General features: G+C 34.6%; 1 pseudogene; it reads left to right on the plus strand.

Moving 5' to 3' along the window:
- Positions 1-15983, plus strand: part of LOC131148206 (phosphomannomutase-like) — a 29946-nt pseudogene extending 13963 nt beyond the window's left edge.
- Positions 15984-16193: the final 210 nt, after the last annotated feature.

Below are 16193 nucleotides of genomic sequence, written 5' to 3' on the forward strand. Positions count from 1 at the left end.
TGTTCCCATACAAAAACAGAAATACAACAAAAAGTTGCATTGTAGCATGATTACAGACATTTGAGATACATAAGACTTGAGACTTTATGACAAACAAAAAGTTTCATAATATCCTAAACTAGGTAGCTTATCCTAATCTTCTTCTTCAGAGCCATCTCCTTGCTCTTCTTTTTCTTCTCCTTCTTCTTGTTCTTAGGTTCCCTCTTCTTCAGTATTCCCTTCTTCACCTTCTTTTTCAGAATCTCCTTCTTTTTCTGCAGAGTCATCATCATCATCATCATCATCATCATCTCCACTTGTAGGAGCAGAGCTAATGTCCATAGGATCACTTCCCTTAGAGGATTTGGCATGATATTGTTCTATATGAGTGACCTGTTTGTCAAGTGATGTGACTTTTTCTTTAATGTTCTGAAGTCCAGTGTGTACTTCAGATGAAAAGCTGGAGAAACCCTTTTGAAAGGATAAAAACCATGAAGGTGTGTCTTGAGATGAGCCAAGATCCTGTGTAGAAGAAGATTGTGCGGCTGTTGATACTAGTGCAGAGGTTGAGGCTGAGGCTGAATCAAAGGTTGCTGCAGAGGCAAATGGTGCATATGTAGTCCTTCCTATTTTTTAGTACCATCCTAAACTTCCCTTATCATACCCCATCTGCTTGAGAGAAGTCTCATTGAAAAGATCATATCGAGTTCTTTTTATGAAAAAATCAGAGATATTGGTAATATTAAGATGAGTTAAAAAAAGAGTAAGAATTTCTCTGTAAGGAAGAATGACTCGATTAGATTCCAGTTTGGTCCACATCCACCTAACGATTAAACTAGCCAAGTCTAGTTTCTTTCCTTTGAGCAGACACCAAAGAACAAAACATTCGATATAAGAAAGATGATCAAAAGAACTTTGTTTTGGTATGATATTGTTTGAAACTAGTTTATGGAGAATTTGGCCTTTTAAATTCTGTTGCTTGTACAATGGAGGATGTGCAAAATAAATGGGTTCATTCTCCATGATCAGTGGAAGAAAAGCTTCAGGAGTGAATCCTTGTTCTAGGATCCAAGATTGAGTAAACATAGGACAGTTAAATTCTCCTGGAGTAATTTTGAAAATAGGAGACAATATTTCAGAATTCAGCAGTATTTTCTTTCTTTTAACTTCCGATGAAAAAATCCCATTTTCATATGTCATATTTGCATAGAAGATTTTGACCAAATGAGGAAAACAACCTTTAGGTTGTTGAGTGATGAAATAAAGCCAACCAATATCATGAAACAATGAAAGGATTTCTAGAAATTCAGTAGTGAAGAATGATACATCCAAGATTTTACCTAAGATTGGTTCTACAGAACTTAGTGAGTTTCGATAACGGATTCGAGCTGGAGGAGCAACCAACCATTTGTCAATATTTTGAGTATCCTTCCCCGATGAAGAACCCTTGTTTGCAGTTTGCTTGATTCGAGGCATGAAGACACAAGATTTTGGTTACCCTAGGTTTCGTGGGATGAATCCTTGTAAGGTAGAGGCTTCAGATTGAAGTGAGAATGAGAGAAGTTGAATAGTGGGGTGTTCAGATGAATGAAGTAAACAACTTCAGAAGTCTAAAGTTAGGTTTTAGTGCGCTAAAGGTATTTAAACCCCGCGACTTCAGATATCTGAAGATTATCTTCAGATGTCTAAAGTTTTTAAAACCTGGAATTTGAAAAGTAAGTAGCTGGTCAGACATCTGAAGTCCCAAGTTCAATCATCTGAACCTGACTGCTACAGTGCTCAGACGTTTTGGGTGTGAAGTTCAGACGTTTGAAGTGTATAAAAATTTTGAAAGTTCACTTCTAATACACTTCTCTGCTATGGATTAGTCCAAGTTCTCTCCTTATATGTATAAATCTTTCTTCACTTAGAGGTTTTGTAAATATATCAGCCCATTGATCACTTGTATTTGTAAATTCAAGAATTATATCCTCATTTTGAACATGATCTCTCAAAAAATGATGTCTTATGTCTATATGTTTAGTTCTTGAGTGTGAAATTGAGTTTTTAGATACGTTTATGGCACTTGTGTTATCACACTTTATTGGTATTTTTTTATATTCTAAATTAAAATCTTTTAGTTGTTGTTTTATATATAAGATTTGTGCACAACAACTTCCCGCTGCCACATATTCAACTTCAGCCGTTGATAAAGCTATAGAATTTTGTTTCTTTGAGAACCATGATACTAAGGATTGTCCTAAAAAGTGATATGTCCCACTTGTATTTTTCCTATCAATTTTACATCCGGCATAATCAGGATCGGAGTAACTTATCATATTAAAATCAGTGTCCTTTAGATACCATAACCCTAGATCAAGTGATCCTACCAAATACTTAAGAATTCTCTTGACTGCTATTAAGTGAGATTCCTTGGGTGCTGATTGAAATCTAGCACACATACACACACTAAACATAATATCAGGTCTACTAGCAGTTAAATATAGTAAGCTACCAATAATTCCTCTATAGTGTGTTATGTCTACTTGTTTTCTTTTTTCATTTCTATCAAGACTTGTAGATGTACTCATAGGAGTTCCTATAGGTTTACTTTGTTCCATATCAAACTTTTTGAGCATATCCTCGATGTACTTAGTTTGATTTATGAAAGTTCCATTTTCAGCATGTTTTATTTGTAATCCTAGAAAATAATTTAGCTCCCCCATCATACTCATCTCAAATTCTTTTTGCATACATGTGGCGAATTCTTTGCATAGATTTTCATTTGTAGCTCCAAATATAATATCATCCACATATATTTGAACTATTAGCATATCTTTGTTTTTGGATTTAATAAATGAAGTACTATCAACCATTCCTCTTGTAAATTCATTTTTAAGTAAAAATTTACTTAACCTCTCATACCAAGCTCTTGGAGCTTGTTTCAAACCATAAATAGCTTTTTTCAATTTGAATACATGGTTTGGATTTTTAGAATTTTCAAAACCTGAAGGTTGTTTGACATACACTTCTTCATTTATATATCAATTTAAGAATGCATTTTTTACATCCATTTGATATAACTTAAAATTCTTATGGGCTGCATAAGTTAAAAGCATCCTAATTGCTTCCATCCTTGCCACAGGGGCAAATGTTTCATAGTAATCAATTCCTTCTTTTTGATTATACCCTTGTGCTACTAGCCTAACTTTATTTCTTACAATAACTCCATTTTCATCTTTCTTATTTCTAAACACCCATTTAGTTCCTATGATTGATTTATCTTTGGGTTTAGGTATAAGTTCTCATACTTGACTTCTTTCGAATTGATTTAGTTCCTCTTACATTGCTATAATCCAAGAATCATCATTTAAAGCATCTTCAATATTTTTAGGTTCATCTTGAGATAAAAATGCGTAATGTTGCAAATATTTTTTAGTGAGGCTCTAGTGGTTATTCCTTTTGATGTTTCACCAAGAATTTGTTCTTTTGAGTGATTTTTGTCATATTTCCACTCTTTAGGAAGTTTCATATTTTCTGTAAGGTTATCATTTAGAGCATCATCATTCTTTTCTTTTTTATTTCAAGATCTTCTTCTTTTTGTGAAATATCTTCTTTTTCATCATTCATATCTTTAGTGTCATGATTATTTGATTCATCAAAAGTTATATGAATTGATTCCATAATAATAGTAGTTCTTTTATTATAAATCCTATAAGCTTTACTATTTGTAGAATAACCTAGAAAGATACCTTCATCCGACTTTGCATCAAATTTTCCTAAATCATTTTTAGTATTAAGTATAAAACATTTACATTCGAATATATGAAAGTAGGAAATATTATGTTTTCTATATTTTCAAAGTTCATATGGTTTTTTATTTATTTTTAATCTTATTGATACCCTATTTATACTATAACATGTATTTATAGCTTCTGCCCAAAAGTATTTAGGTAAATTATTTTCATTAAACATTGTTCTTGCCATTTCTTGTAGAGTTTTATTTTTCCTTTCAACAACTCCATTTTGCTGTGGACTTCTAGGTGCTAAAAAATTGTGAGTTATTCCATGTTCATTAGAAAATTTATCAACTTCCTTGTTTTTAAACTCTCTTCCTTGGTCACTTCTAAAGCTTGTTACATTATAGCCTTTCTCATTTTGTAATTTCTTGCATAAGGTTATTAATTGGTTACAAGTTTCATCTTTGTTTGCTAAAAAAATTCCCAAAGTAAATCTTGAATAATCATCTACTATTAAAAAAGCATATTGTTTTTCACCTAAACTTAAGGTTCTAGTTGGACCAAATAAGTCTAGATGTAAGAGTTTTAAGGGTCTTTTGGTGGATATGTATTTTTTCTTTTTAAAGCTTGTTTTTACTTGTTTTTCCTTTTGACATGCATCACACAACTTATCTTTTGTGAATTTAGTATTTGGTAATCCTTTTACAAGATTTTTCTTAGATAATTTGGATAGTAGGTCCATGCTAGCATGACCTAGTTTCCTATGCCATAGCCAACTTATTTCATTCAAGACTGTCAAACAAGTTATGTTTTGATTTGCTAATTTCTCAAGATTTATGCAATATACATTATTTTTTCTATGAGCCATAAATAAAGTTTCTTTATTTTTTGGATTTTGGATAACATATTTTTCTTTCATGAAAATTACTTCGAACCCTTTATCACTTAGTTGACTAATACTTAAAAGATTGTGTTTTAGTCCTTCCATTAATAGCACATTATCTATAGTGAGCGAAGGTTCTTTACCAATTTTCCTGATAACAATAATTTTACCTTTGGCATTGTTGATGAAGGTGACGTATCCCCCATCCTTTTGTTTTAAAGTAGTGAACTTGGTCTTGTCACCAGTCATATGCCTTGAGCACCCGCTGTCCAAGTACCATTTGTCTGTTATCGTTGTTGTCCTAAGGCAAACCTACAATGAGAGATACTATGTGTTAGTTTTTGGAACCCAAATTCTTTTGACTTTCTTTGTTTTGTTATTGGTTCCACTATTTGCTTTCTATTCTCCTTGAACTTTAACATATTTTCTCTATAATGGGCAATTAAACATCACATGACCTTTAGTCTTGCACATATAGCAAGTGGTGTGTTCATGTTTGTTATTTGATGAAGTACTAGCATAAAACTTAGCTTTCTTAACAAAATATCTCATGTATAGCTTTTTATTCCTTTTATTTGTTTTACCATTGTAGCCTATTCCTTCTTTGTTTCCATGAAACCTTTGCTGTCCAATCATCTTTTCAAAGTTTTCTTTACCTTTGGTAAAATTATAGATAATCTTTTCTTTATCCTCAACTACTTTTTTGAGTTCATTTATTTCTAAATCCTTCTTATTCAAGTCATCTTTATGAGTTTTATCTAACTTTTGTTTTGCTATATTTATTTCTTCTTCCAACTTATTAATACAAGTATTTCTTTGTTCTTCAATAGTTTTGAATAATTCAAGCTACTTTACTAGTTCTTGATTTTGATATTTCAAAGTTGTATTTCTTTTAGAAACTTTTATGTAGTGAGAATAATTCAGCTTGTAATTCTTTATAAGAAGGCAAGCTATCACACGATTCATCACAAGACTCATTTTGAGAATCGGTTGAAGAGTAGTAAGAATTTACCTTTTCGCCATTCGCCATGAAGCATATATTTGTCATCTCTTGTTCACTTGATTCGATTTCGGTTTCGTTGGAGCTTGAATCATCCCAAGTAGCCTTCATTACTTCCTTCTTTTTCTTCTTGTCTTTCTTGAACAACGGGCAGTCCGGTTTGATATGTCCTGACTGTTTGCAATGATAACAAATTGGTGGTTCATTCTTACCTTTATTTTCTTTCCTACTTGTCTTTTTTTTTCAGTTTTCTTTTTATTAAACTTTCTAGGAAACCTTTTATTTCTTCTATAGAATTTTCCTAGTCTGTTGGTAATGAATGCCAATTCATCTTTATATAAGTCACTTGTTTCATTTTCTTCTTCACTAGTGCTGTGGCTAGATGCTTTTAGTGCTATAGATCTTTTATGCTTTGATTCAGGATTCCTTTCTTTCAAGGCCATTTCATAGGTGAGAAGTGAGTCTATGAGTTCATCCAAAGAAGTAGTCTTGAGGTTTCTACCTTCCGTGATAGCTGTAGCCTTTGGTTCTCAAATAGAGGGAAGACCTCTTAGAAATTTTCTAATCATTTCATATGTAGTATAGGTTTTTCCTAAGGCACTTAAGGAGTTTATGTTGACCTTATAGGTCACACCCGATTTTAATTATGACAAATACTCATTGCATCTAATGGGTGTTTGAGGTTTTGTGTAGGAACTAAGATTGTTAAGATCATGATGGACACAAAGCAAGTAAAGCCTAAAAACCAATTTATATTCAATGTTGTAATATGTTTTAAAATTGGTCTGTAATAGTAATTAGGGTTTTGATTTGTAATAAGCTCATACACATTACATACATGATAATACGTAAGGTCAAAAAAACCATAAATGAAAAATGACCGTAGAATGACCTTAGGGTTTACCCTTCGGTCAACCGAAGGACGATCGACACCGGATTTTTTCGGTGTCTTCAAAAATTGGACTTAAAGTGACCCTAAGACACTCACATTTGCACCTATGTTTGATAGACACTTGATTAGGGTTTGTGTGATGCATAACAGGACCGAAATGCACACATTGTGCACTTTCGATCGACCGGTCAAGGTAGTTCATTTTGCCCTGGTCGACCAAAACTAGCCTGGGTTAACAATTGACCAAGGTCCTGATCAACCGAACCATTGTAGTTCAAAACTCCTGGTCTACCGAAACGCCTTAGGGTCAAACGTTTGACCATCTGGTCGACCGAGACAAAAATGAACTCCAACTACCTGGTCGACCAAGGGTCCTCAGGAAAAATCCTAACGATCTGGTCGACCGAACCTCGGAGAAATAGGAAATCACCCACTTTCGGTCGACCGTGCCCTCAGTTCAAAAACCTCCTGGTCGACTGAATCATATGAGATCTGGTCGACCGAAACTCTTCTAGTTGACCGGACCTCTCGGGTTGCCCTAATTTTTACCGTAGTTAAACATTTTTTAAATAGGGTTAAAATATTTGAAATGTCATTAAACTTCTCTAATAATGCCCAATAGGCCCCTAATGGTCATATCTCTTCTCATGTCTATATATATGAGATCATTTGTGAAAATTAGATAATTATTAGCCACTTTGTTTAGGAGAAATTCTTTGAAATTTTCAAATCCTATAATACTCATATCTAAGCCCTAACCACTCATACTTACCTTCTCTTATTGCTCAAAATCTCTGTAAGTGGATTGAGTGCTTGATTAGAAAGGTTTGCTCTCCCATTTTGATTAGATTGATTTGATTTTTTACGGTAGCTATACCTATGTGTTCTTAGGGGACTTTGTTAATAAGTCTTTCCTAAGAAGACTTATATAAAACTTCTGAGTATCGCATATTCATTGCAATATCTCGAGAAGTTTATATTTGTTTTTGGATTGCAAACTTGTCAAACATTTTCAAACATCTATTGTGCCTTTATCTTGAAAAATATTTGAAGAGATATTAGTTTAGGTGATAAAATCTTTATTACAATATTTATTAACTCACATATCCTTTGCTGAATACAAAGATTGAATATTTTTTTGCAAACCAAACATATACATTACTAGAGCATCATACGATTGAGAAAATCCGCTCATTGAAATATACATATATAGTGTTTGGCTAGTATCTTTGTGTGAACATCTTGCCTAAATATGTTGTGATACAAAGATTACTTGATTGATACTCTCACGCACTTATTACACTGATAGTAAATATATACATCTGAGAGTTGAAATATTGGACCACACTGAGCTTACATATTATATCATTTGTGGTGTATATAATTGCACGTATTCAGGTACATATCTGCTTTACAAGAAAGCACAATCACTGTACCATTTGATTGTAATACATATCTATTGTATTTCCAAGAACGAGCCTAAAGAGGGAGACTAGCCTTGGAATAGTCCCGGATTGGCTTAGACCCGGTTAGAAAAGTTAGGTGTGCCATCTTGTTAAGGCGTGTAGGTTGAGGTTAGCCCCGCTAATTGACATGGTTAAGGTTGAGCTCAACCTTGTGCTAATTGACCTGGTTGTAATCGGTGTCGCTCCATCCTTAAGTGAGCTATTAGTGGAATCCTCGGACTTGCGAACTAGAAGCGAGTATGTAGGCACAGTTGGCTGAACCCCGATAACATATCATGTGTTCGTGTACATTGTCGCACTTTATATTTACCGCACGTGTATGTTATTATGTGAATGATGCGCTTGATTTAAATTTCCGCATATTATATTTATCGGCGTATTTGAAACTGGATAGAAAGACGCTAGGTTGTAATACTCAACTGACATTTAGTTTAACTTAGGAGAAAAGTTTTAAATTCCAATTCACCCCCTCTCTTGGGAATACACCAATTCTAACAGTTTATTATGTGGGTAAATCTGGTGTACATGCTTGATATTGTTTCATCAGAATTCATTTTGAATGCTTTGTATTCGCTTGTTAACATGTATATCCTATTATCTCTAACATCAACGGTTCCTACATAAGTTACTTCTAGTTTGTCCCAAATCTCCTTAGCTGTTTTGCAGACCATGACTCGGTTAAACTCATTAGCATCTAATGCACAATATAACACATTTATAGCACTTGCATTTATTTGAAGCATTTTATAATCTAAGTCGGTTATATCTTTCTTTTCTTTTGGAATATGTTTTCCATTAACTATCTTAGAGGGGATAAGGTTTCCATCAATAACAATTTCCCATGCTTTCCAATCCATGTGTTGGAGATATATTTTCATTCTCTTTTTCCAGAAGGTATAACTGTGTCTACAGAAGATTGGTGGACGAGTTGAGGATTGACCTTCATCGAAGGGTGCTACTCTAATATTTGCTATTAGATCTTTTTATAGTTTCTTGTTAGGAATTTTTATAATTAGCCTCTGATACCAATAGAAATTAGGAATAGCTTCCCAAGAGGGCGGGGGGTGAATTGGATTCTTTTTTATTTTAATTTTTTTTTAAACTTTTGCTTATGATACTAAGAAAAACACAATTGATAACTGATAATTGCACTTGAAAATACTGAAATTTAAATTAACAAACCAATCAATGAAACAAAAGTAATTCAACCACTTAACCAAGAATATTAGTGCTTTTGTTAATTTCCCTGTAAATGTTTACCACCTTCTTTTAGTAAGCTCTTAGTGCGTTCTTCTCTTAATTAAGATTTTCGCAGATTAACTAACATACTCCTTTTTGGGTTTTCGCAAACGGTTAATCAAAACGTACTTTCTAAATATCAAGAGTCTTTGCTTCTTTCTCACTTTAAAACCTGCAACCTGCACTTTTAAATCATACAACAACAGCAAGTACAAAATATAAAGTAAGGAAGAGAGATAGACACAAGATTTTTTACGAGGTTCGGCTTCAATACAGCATACATCCTCGCCCGTGGCAAAACACCGAAGGGTTCCACTGTAGCAGTTTCGTTACCAGGTGGAACAACGCCTGTTTACAACCACTCCTTAGCCAAGGCTAGAGCCCGCCTTCTCCAAACAATATACCCTTGTTTGGTCAACGATCCAACAGCCTAGAATCGTCCAAAATCTACACGAGAGATATCAAAAATCTGATGTACAAGAGAAGCTCACACAAAGAGCAGATTAGTACAAATTGAAAACTATGTAGAAGAAAGAAATACACTTTTGAAACTTTACAAGGATTTCACCAAATTCCTTTTCTCCAGATTAGAAATCAATAATCTTTTTTTAGGAATTGATAAGTAAGAAAATTAGAACCACAATACTTTCAGCCTGCAAGAGATTAATGAAAGAGAGATTTTGAGAGCAAGAGAGCTTGAGAGATTTTCAATGCTTGGTGTATTTTTGATTTACAGGAACCATGTATTTATAGGCTTCAAAGCAGGTTTCCTTGTTGCAAGAGTTTCCTTAGAAAGTTTTCTAAGTTGTTAGAAAATTTGGGGTTCAAATGGCTATAATTTAAAAAATAAGATTTTTAAAAAATTTGCCCGTTGAATAGTGTTTAGATGTGTGAGGATTCGAGGTCAGACGTCTGAAGTTCCTGAAACCCTTTAAAAATAGTGTTAGATACAGGGTCAGATGTCTGAAGATAGGGTTCATACGTCTGAGGTGCCAGGTTTAGATGTCTAAAGTTGCGAGTTCAGACGTCTGAACTGTTACTGCCTGTTTTTGTTTTGCTCCATAAAATCTTCAAACGTCTGCACTTAATCTTCAGATGTCTGAACATGAAGTCCAGTCATCCGATCTTCCAATAACCTATTTTAAAAAAAAAAAATTTCTTTACAAACTGTTTTGCTCTCTTATGATTTTTACAAGACTTATTTCATAAAACTTCATTAGGTCTTTTAAGTCCTTATGATCTCTTGGAAGAGCTTAAAAAAAAATTTCAAATGATATTTTAGCTTTCGAAATACTTACAATATATTTCCTAAAGCTTTGTATGACAAGCTTGATATTCTCCTCAATCTGACTTTTGAAATTCTTTGCTTGAGCTGCAAATATCTGAGTTTCTCTTTGGATCATTGAATAGTTGTCCCATACTTGATTCATACTTGATCTTCACTTGAACCACACTTGATTTTTTCTTGAACCATACTTGAACTTTACTTGAACCCTACTAGAACTTCACTTAAACCATACTTGGTCCATATTTCCTGAAACACAAAAACTCAACCTTTCCAAGTTAAATAGTCCTTTGTTTGTTATCACCAAAACCGATTAAAGGACCTTGTTAGACCAACAAAAGGACTATTTTAAATGAGGCTTATAGATCTTTGTATACGGTTCATACCGACAATATGAAAATGTACAAGGATCTGCGAGAGTTTTATTGGGGGAGTGGTATGAAGAGGGAGATTGCCGAGTATGTAGCCCAGTGCTTGATGTGCCAGTGGGTAGAAACTAAGCACCAGAGGCCAGCGCGTCAGTTGCAGCCGTTATTTATCCTAGAGTGGAAGTGGGATCATATATCCATGGACTTCGTTTCAGGGCTGCCATCGACATCACATGGGCAGAATGCGATTTGGGTGATAGTAGACATGTTGAATAAGTCTGCCCATTTTCTTCCTATCAAGATCAGCTATTCCCTCAGCCGATTGGCAGAGATTTATGTCTTGAAGATAATTCGTTCTCATGGGGTGCCTGTATCTATTGTGTTTGATTGAGACCCGCGATTCATGTCACAATTTTGGAGGAGCTTGTAGGAGGCTTTGGGGTCTTAGTTATTGTTTAGCACGACATTCCATCCTCAGTTAGACGGACAGACTGAGAGGACGATATAGATACTAGAAGATATGCTTCGTGCATATGTATTAGATTTTGGGGGTAACTGTACTCAGTTCATGCCACTGGTGGAGTTTACGTATAATAACAGTTACTACTCTAGTATTGGCATGGCACCGTTTGAGGCCTTGTATGGTAGGAGATGTCGATCTCGTTTGTATTAGGATGAGATAGGTGAGCAGCGAGTTGTGGGACCAAAGTTGGTACAGCAAGCGTATGATAAGGTTCGGCTCATCATTGAAAGAATCAGTGCAACTCAGAGCTGACAGAAGAGTTGTGCCAACAATCGCCGCAAGAATTTGGAGTTTGATGTGGGTGACCACACATTTTTGAAGATAGCTTCGTTAAAAGGAGTTATGAGATTTGGTAGGAAAGGTAAACTTAGCCCTAGGTTTATCGATCCATTTGAGATTTTAGAGAAAGTGGGGCCGGTGGCTTATAAGCTAGCTTTGCCACCTACACTATCCAGAATACATGATGTATTTCACGTATCTATGTTGAGGAAATATGTTCCAGATCCTTCTCATATTATCAGTTATGGTGAGTTAGAGTTTAGTGACTCGCTAGTTTATGAGGAGGTACCAGTACAGATTCTGGACAGAAAAGAACAGGAATTACGTAGTAAGAAGATTCTTATGGTAAAATTTCTATGGAGGAATCATGCGATAGAAGAGGTTTCTTGGGAACTAGAGGAACAGATCAGATAGAAATATTCGCAACTATTCTAAGAAGTTTAAATGTAATTAAAAATGTGAGTAAATATGTAATATTTCTTTTGCAGGTACATATAATACTTTAGTTAGTATGTGGTCTTTTAGTTTTAGGGGAATTTCTTTTGGTATATGTAATCTTCCAGAAATTGAGTTGTAACCACGGTATTCCTTCGCCATAAGTAAGGGTAAGTAATAAAATAAGTAGACCATTTTGCCTAAGGGATGATAAACTACGTGGATAGTAAATTTCGAGGACGAAATTTTATAAGTAGGGGAGAATGTGACAGCTCGAATAAAAATAGAATTGAAATAATAAAGAGGAAGGGAAATAGAAAACAGTAACAGAAGGAGGAGGTCGACTTCGTCAATGACATTGCACTTTGAAATGAATAACCTAGGGAATCATCAGGGCTTCGTCGACGAATGAGAGTATAAGAGAATTCGTCGACGAAGACAGGATTGGTCGACAAGGAAATACCGAGAGAGGTTTTGAGCCAACTGAATTTCGTCGACGAAATTATTAAAGGATTCGTTGATGAATCCCCTGTTCTATAAATATCGAAATCCAAATTTTTAACTTCACAATTAAGCTAACTCTCTCTTCTCTCTCTCTCTCTCTCTCTCTCTCTCTCCTTCAGCTCTCTCTCTCTCTCTCTCTTCGATTTTGGGCCGAATTTACGCCGGTTTGACAATTTGAAGTCACCACGACGCTCTTGGGAAGTTCTCTCCAAATCTGCCGGAGCGGATCGTTGGTGAAAGTAAGTTGAAAATCATCCCTGAGTTGAGGTAAGGATTTTTAAGTCAAATTTGGTCTTGCGGCAGTTATAGGAAATGATATACACATGAAAATACTGAAGTTTAATACTAAAATTTCAGTTTCAGGGTATTGATTAGGAAATCCTACGGGGGTTAGACCAGGATATTTTAGGGGCTTTCTTAGTAGTCAAGTAATGGAATAAACTAAAGCAGTTATTTTTATGCAAACTATTATTATTTATGAGAAAAGTTATTTTCTGAAAATCATGTGTTATATTTGTAAATTACGAAGGAAAGGTATGTTTGAGAAAAATACTGCTACTTTGTTGAAATGTATATATATGTATGAGATTCCAGAAATTATGATTTTTTGAATGCAATGTATGGTTTTATACAACAAATGTGTGGCATGAATATTATTTTATATAGAAGAATATCATGATATGATAATGATATGAATGGAATATGTTTTGAGAAACTATGGAAGAATACAGTACCTTATGATGTTGAAATGCATGACAAATTGATTATTTTCAAAATGATATGTATGAAATGTTCGACATGAGGCCGTAATTATGAAATGTTCGGCACGAGGCCGTAATTATGAAATATTTGGTACAAGGTCGTAATTACGAAAGATGCTATAATATCACATATTATATATTATCAGAACCTGGATGTTAGTTTAATTAAGTTTCAAGAGCTCGGTACTATAGTTATATAGATCAAATATCTATGTTCAGATTAGTGCTAACCACTCCATGAGGGGGTGGGAGATGGATAGTCGATGTGACTTTCAGTAGAGTGTGGACGTCCACCTGACAGTTCGGACCAGGGTGTGGTAGGCCCATCGTACTTACACACATATATGACTCGACAGTGGTCGGCCAGCCATTGTCGGGTCCCGCCTTCGGGCGGCACAACCCATCATGGGGGGTAATACATGACATTAGCTAGCTATTCATCTTGGGTATGTTTTCAGTATTATCAGTATAACAGATGTTTTACGCACGATATGATTTATTAGCAAGTATGGAAGTATATGATTATTCAGTATGTTATGATAAATGTATATAGATATATGAAATGTACTGTATATGTATAATTGCATTAAATGTTAATGTTGCTGCACAGTTGTATTTAGTTTATTTTCTCTTACTAAAATGTGTCTCACTCCCAACATTAATTAATTTTTCAGGAGACCTTGAGTGATCGGCGAGTCGTGGCCGCTGTTGAGTCAGTGATATTACTCCATTAGGAGGGTAAGATTTTGTACCAAGATTGGGATTATTTTGTGTTTGATCCTAGAGTTATTTTGATGTTTTGGAGGATGTATATAAGCATAGTATTATGATGTAGTAAACTCTGGTATTATGTTTTATGGTTGGATGGTTGAGATTTTATGCTTACTACTACTTAGGTTTTCGCTGTAATTGACAGGTGTCCCCGTTACCCACTAGTTTGGGTTGACTTTTCTATTTATTATGCTACATTTTTTATTAAGTATTTGAGGTTGTTACAAGATGTCCATCACCTCATATTGCCACATACCAAAATTATTGGTACCATCAAATTTCTCCACCTCAAATCGAGCATTAGCTATCGTCTTTAGTGATGATGTCGAAGCCAAAGGGGTTGGAGTTCATGTGGACAGAGTTTCTTCTACTGCTACACTAGTTTCTACCATCTTCTATACATTCAATAGTAACCAACAAAACAAAAGGCCTAAGATGAATAGTACATACCAACTGTGTCTAGTCTGTTTTATCCTATGAAATTCCACTTTGACTAGGCTGACCTCTAGGGAGCGACTGAGCCGCAATGGTTTTTGAGCAATCGCTTAGCCAAGGTCTTTCTTAGGCATCAAACGTAGAATCAAGGATCCTAACAGAGGAACACCTCCGTATCAACACTATTCAACCTAACTCTGATACCAATTGTTGTATCGGACACCTCACTTGAGCCAAACATCAATACTATAACTATTGCTACTGAATATATAAGAAATTAAAGCAATGCAGAAACTAATAATAAAACAGTAAAAAAAACAAGACAAGAAATTTACGAGGTTCGGTATAGAATTACCTACGTCCTCGGGCGCCGATGATCAATCCACTATTTCTTGACAAAGTACAACTTTGAGGTGTGTTTTATGAATGAAGAGTTGAGCTCTTTATATAGCTTCAACCTCAAGTCCAAAAAATACTTCTTTCCAATGTGGGACAAATAATATAAAAAATTCAAAACAACCTTTTATACTAATGTGGAACTATTATACCAATGTGGGACAAAAAACAACAGTCTCACCAATAAGGTGAAACTGCAGTCAAGAGGAATGAGATGAGTTTGAAAAATATGACAAGGTATATTGTTCCTTTGTTTCTATAGAACATAGATTTTGTACTTGGATGCTTATAATCTAAAAATGAAATAAATTGCAAAATGTATAGGTTCACAACATATGCCCAAAAATGGTATCAGTGCTTTGTGAGTAGTTTGCGCACCTTAGCCTGACATTTTCCATAGGTGGACAAATAAGCTTTGATGTGAGTAATTTATAATGTTTGCTCCTATGCTTTGATAATAACTAAACAGGTGCTAATGGCAAGGGGCTGGATTGCTTCTACATTTAATTTTTCACATTTGACACTTGTAACAGTTTTCCCTCAAGGTTGGGACAAGACATACTACTTGAGATACCTCAATGATTTTCATGAAATCCACTTTTTTGGTGACAAAACTTACAAGGTAATCCTTTTACTTTCACCAATTGTTTTGTTCCCATATTTTCATCATTTCCTCCATTGGTTGGTGTTCTCCACCATCATCGGCCTATTATCCATAATTTTTTTTAATATTTTTTCTTTTTCATTTTTTTAGTGATTACTTTGCATGTCGTTTATCTATTGGTAAGTCAAATTTTATTTTTCCATTGCTTCTTTAGTAATGGTATATTGTTGTTGATTTTTGGTAAGAAGTGAGTCATTGTAACTTGTGAGTCTATTAGTTGGATGTTGTAAACTAAGAAGAGAAAAAATAGGAGAGGATGACCATGGAGTTGGTGCAAGAATAGTCAATGATCTTCCTTTAACTAATAATATGGCTTTAGTTAAAACTGAATTGCAGAACAATATTGATCTTGTTGAACCCAACTGCCTGGAAGAGAAATTGTGATTTAAATGAAAGATTCAAATCCTATACACATGTGAGGGTGGCAGGAGAGTTGTCTGTGGCACAACCCTCCTGCGGACTGAGGGTGAGCTCTGATGTTTGTTTGTTATTTATTTTATTTATTTTTGTTTTTTTTATTTTTTGAGCAAGGTGGAAATGAGCAAAGTTTGGGCATGGTTTTTCTTCCAATAGTTGATGTCCCGAGTCAGTGAC

Source organism: Malania oleifera, chromosome 2 (genome assembly GCF_029873635.1).
Source record: "Malania oleifera isolate guangnan ecotype guangnan chromosome 2, ASM2987363v1, whole genome shotgun sequence".
NCBI lineage: Eukaryota > Viridiplantae > Streptophyta > Magnoliopsida > Santalales > Ximeniaceae > Malania > Malania oleifera.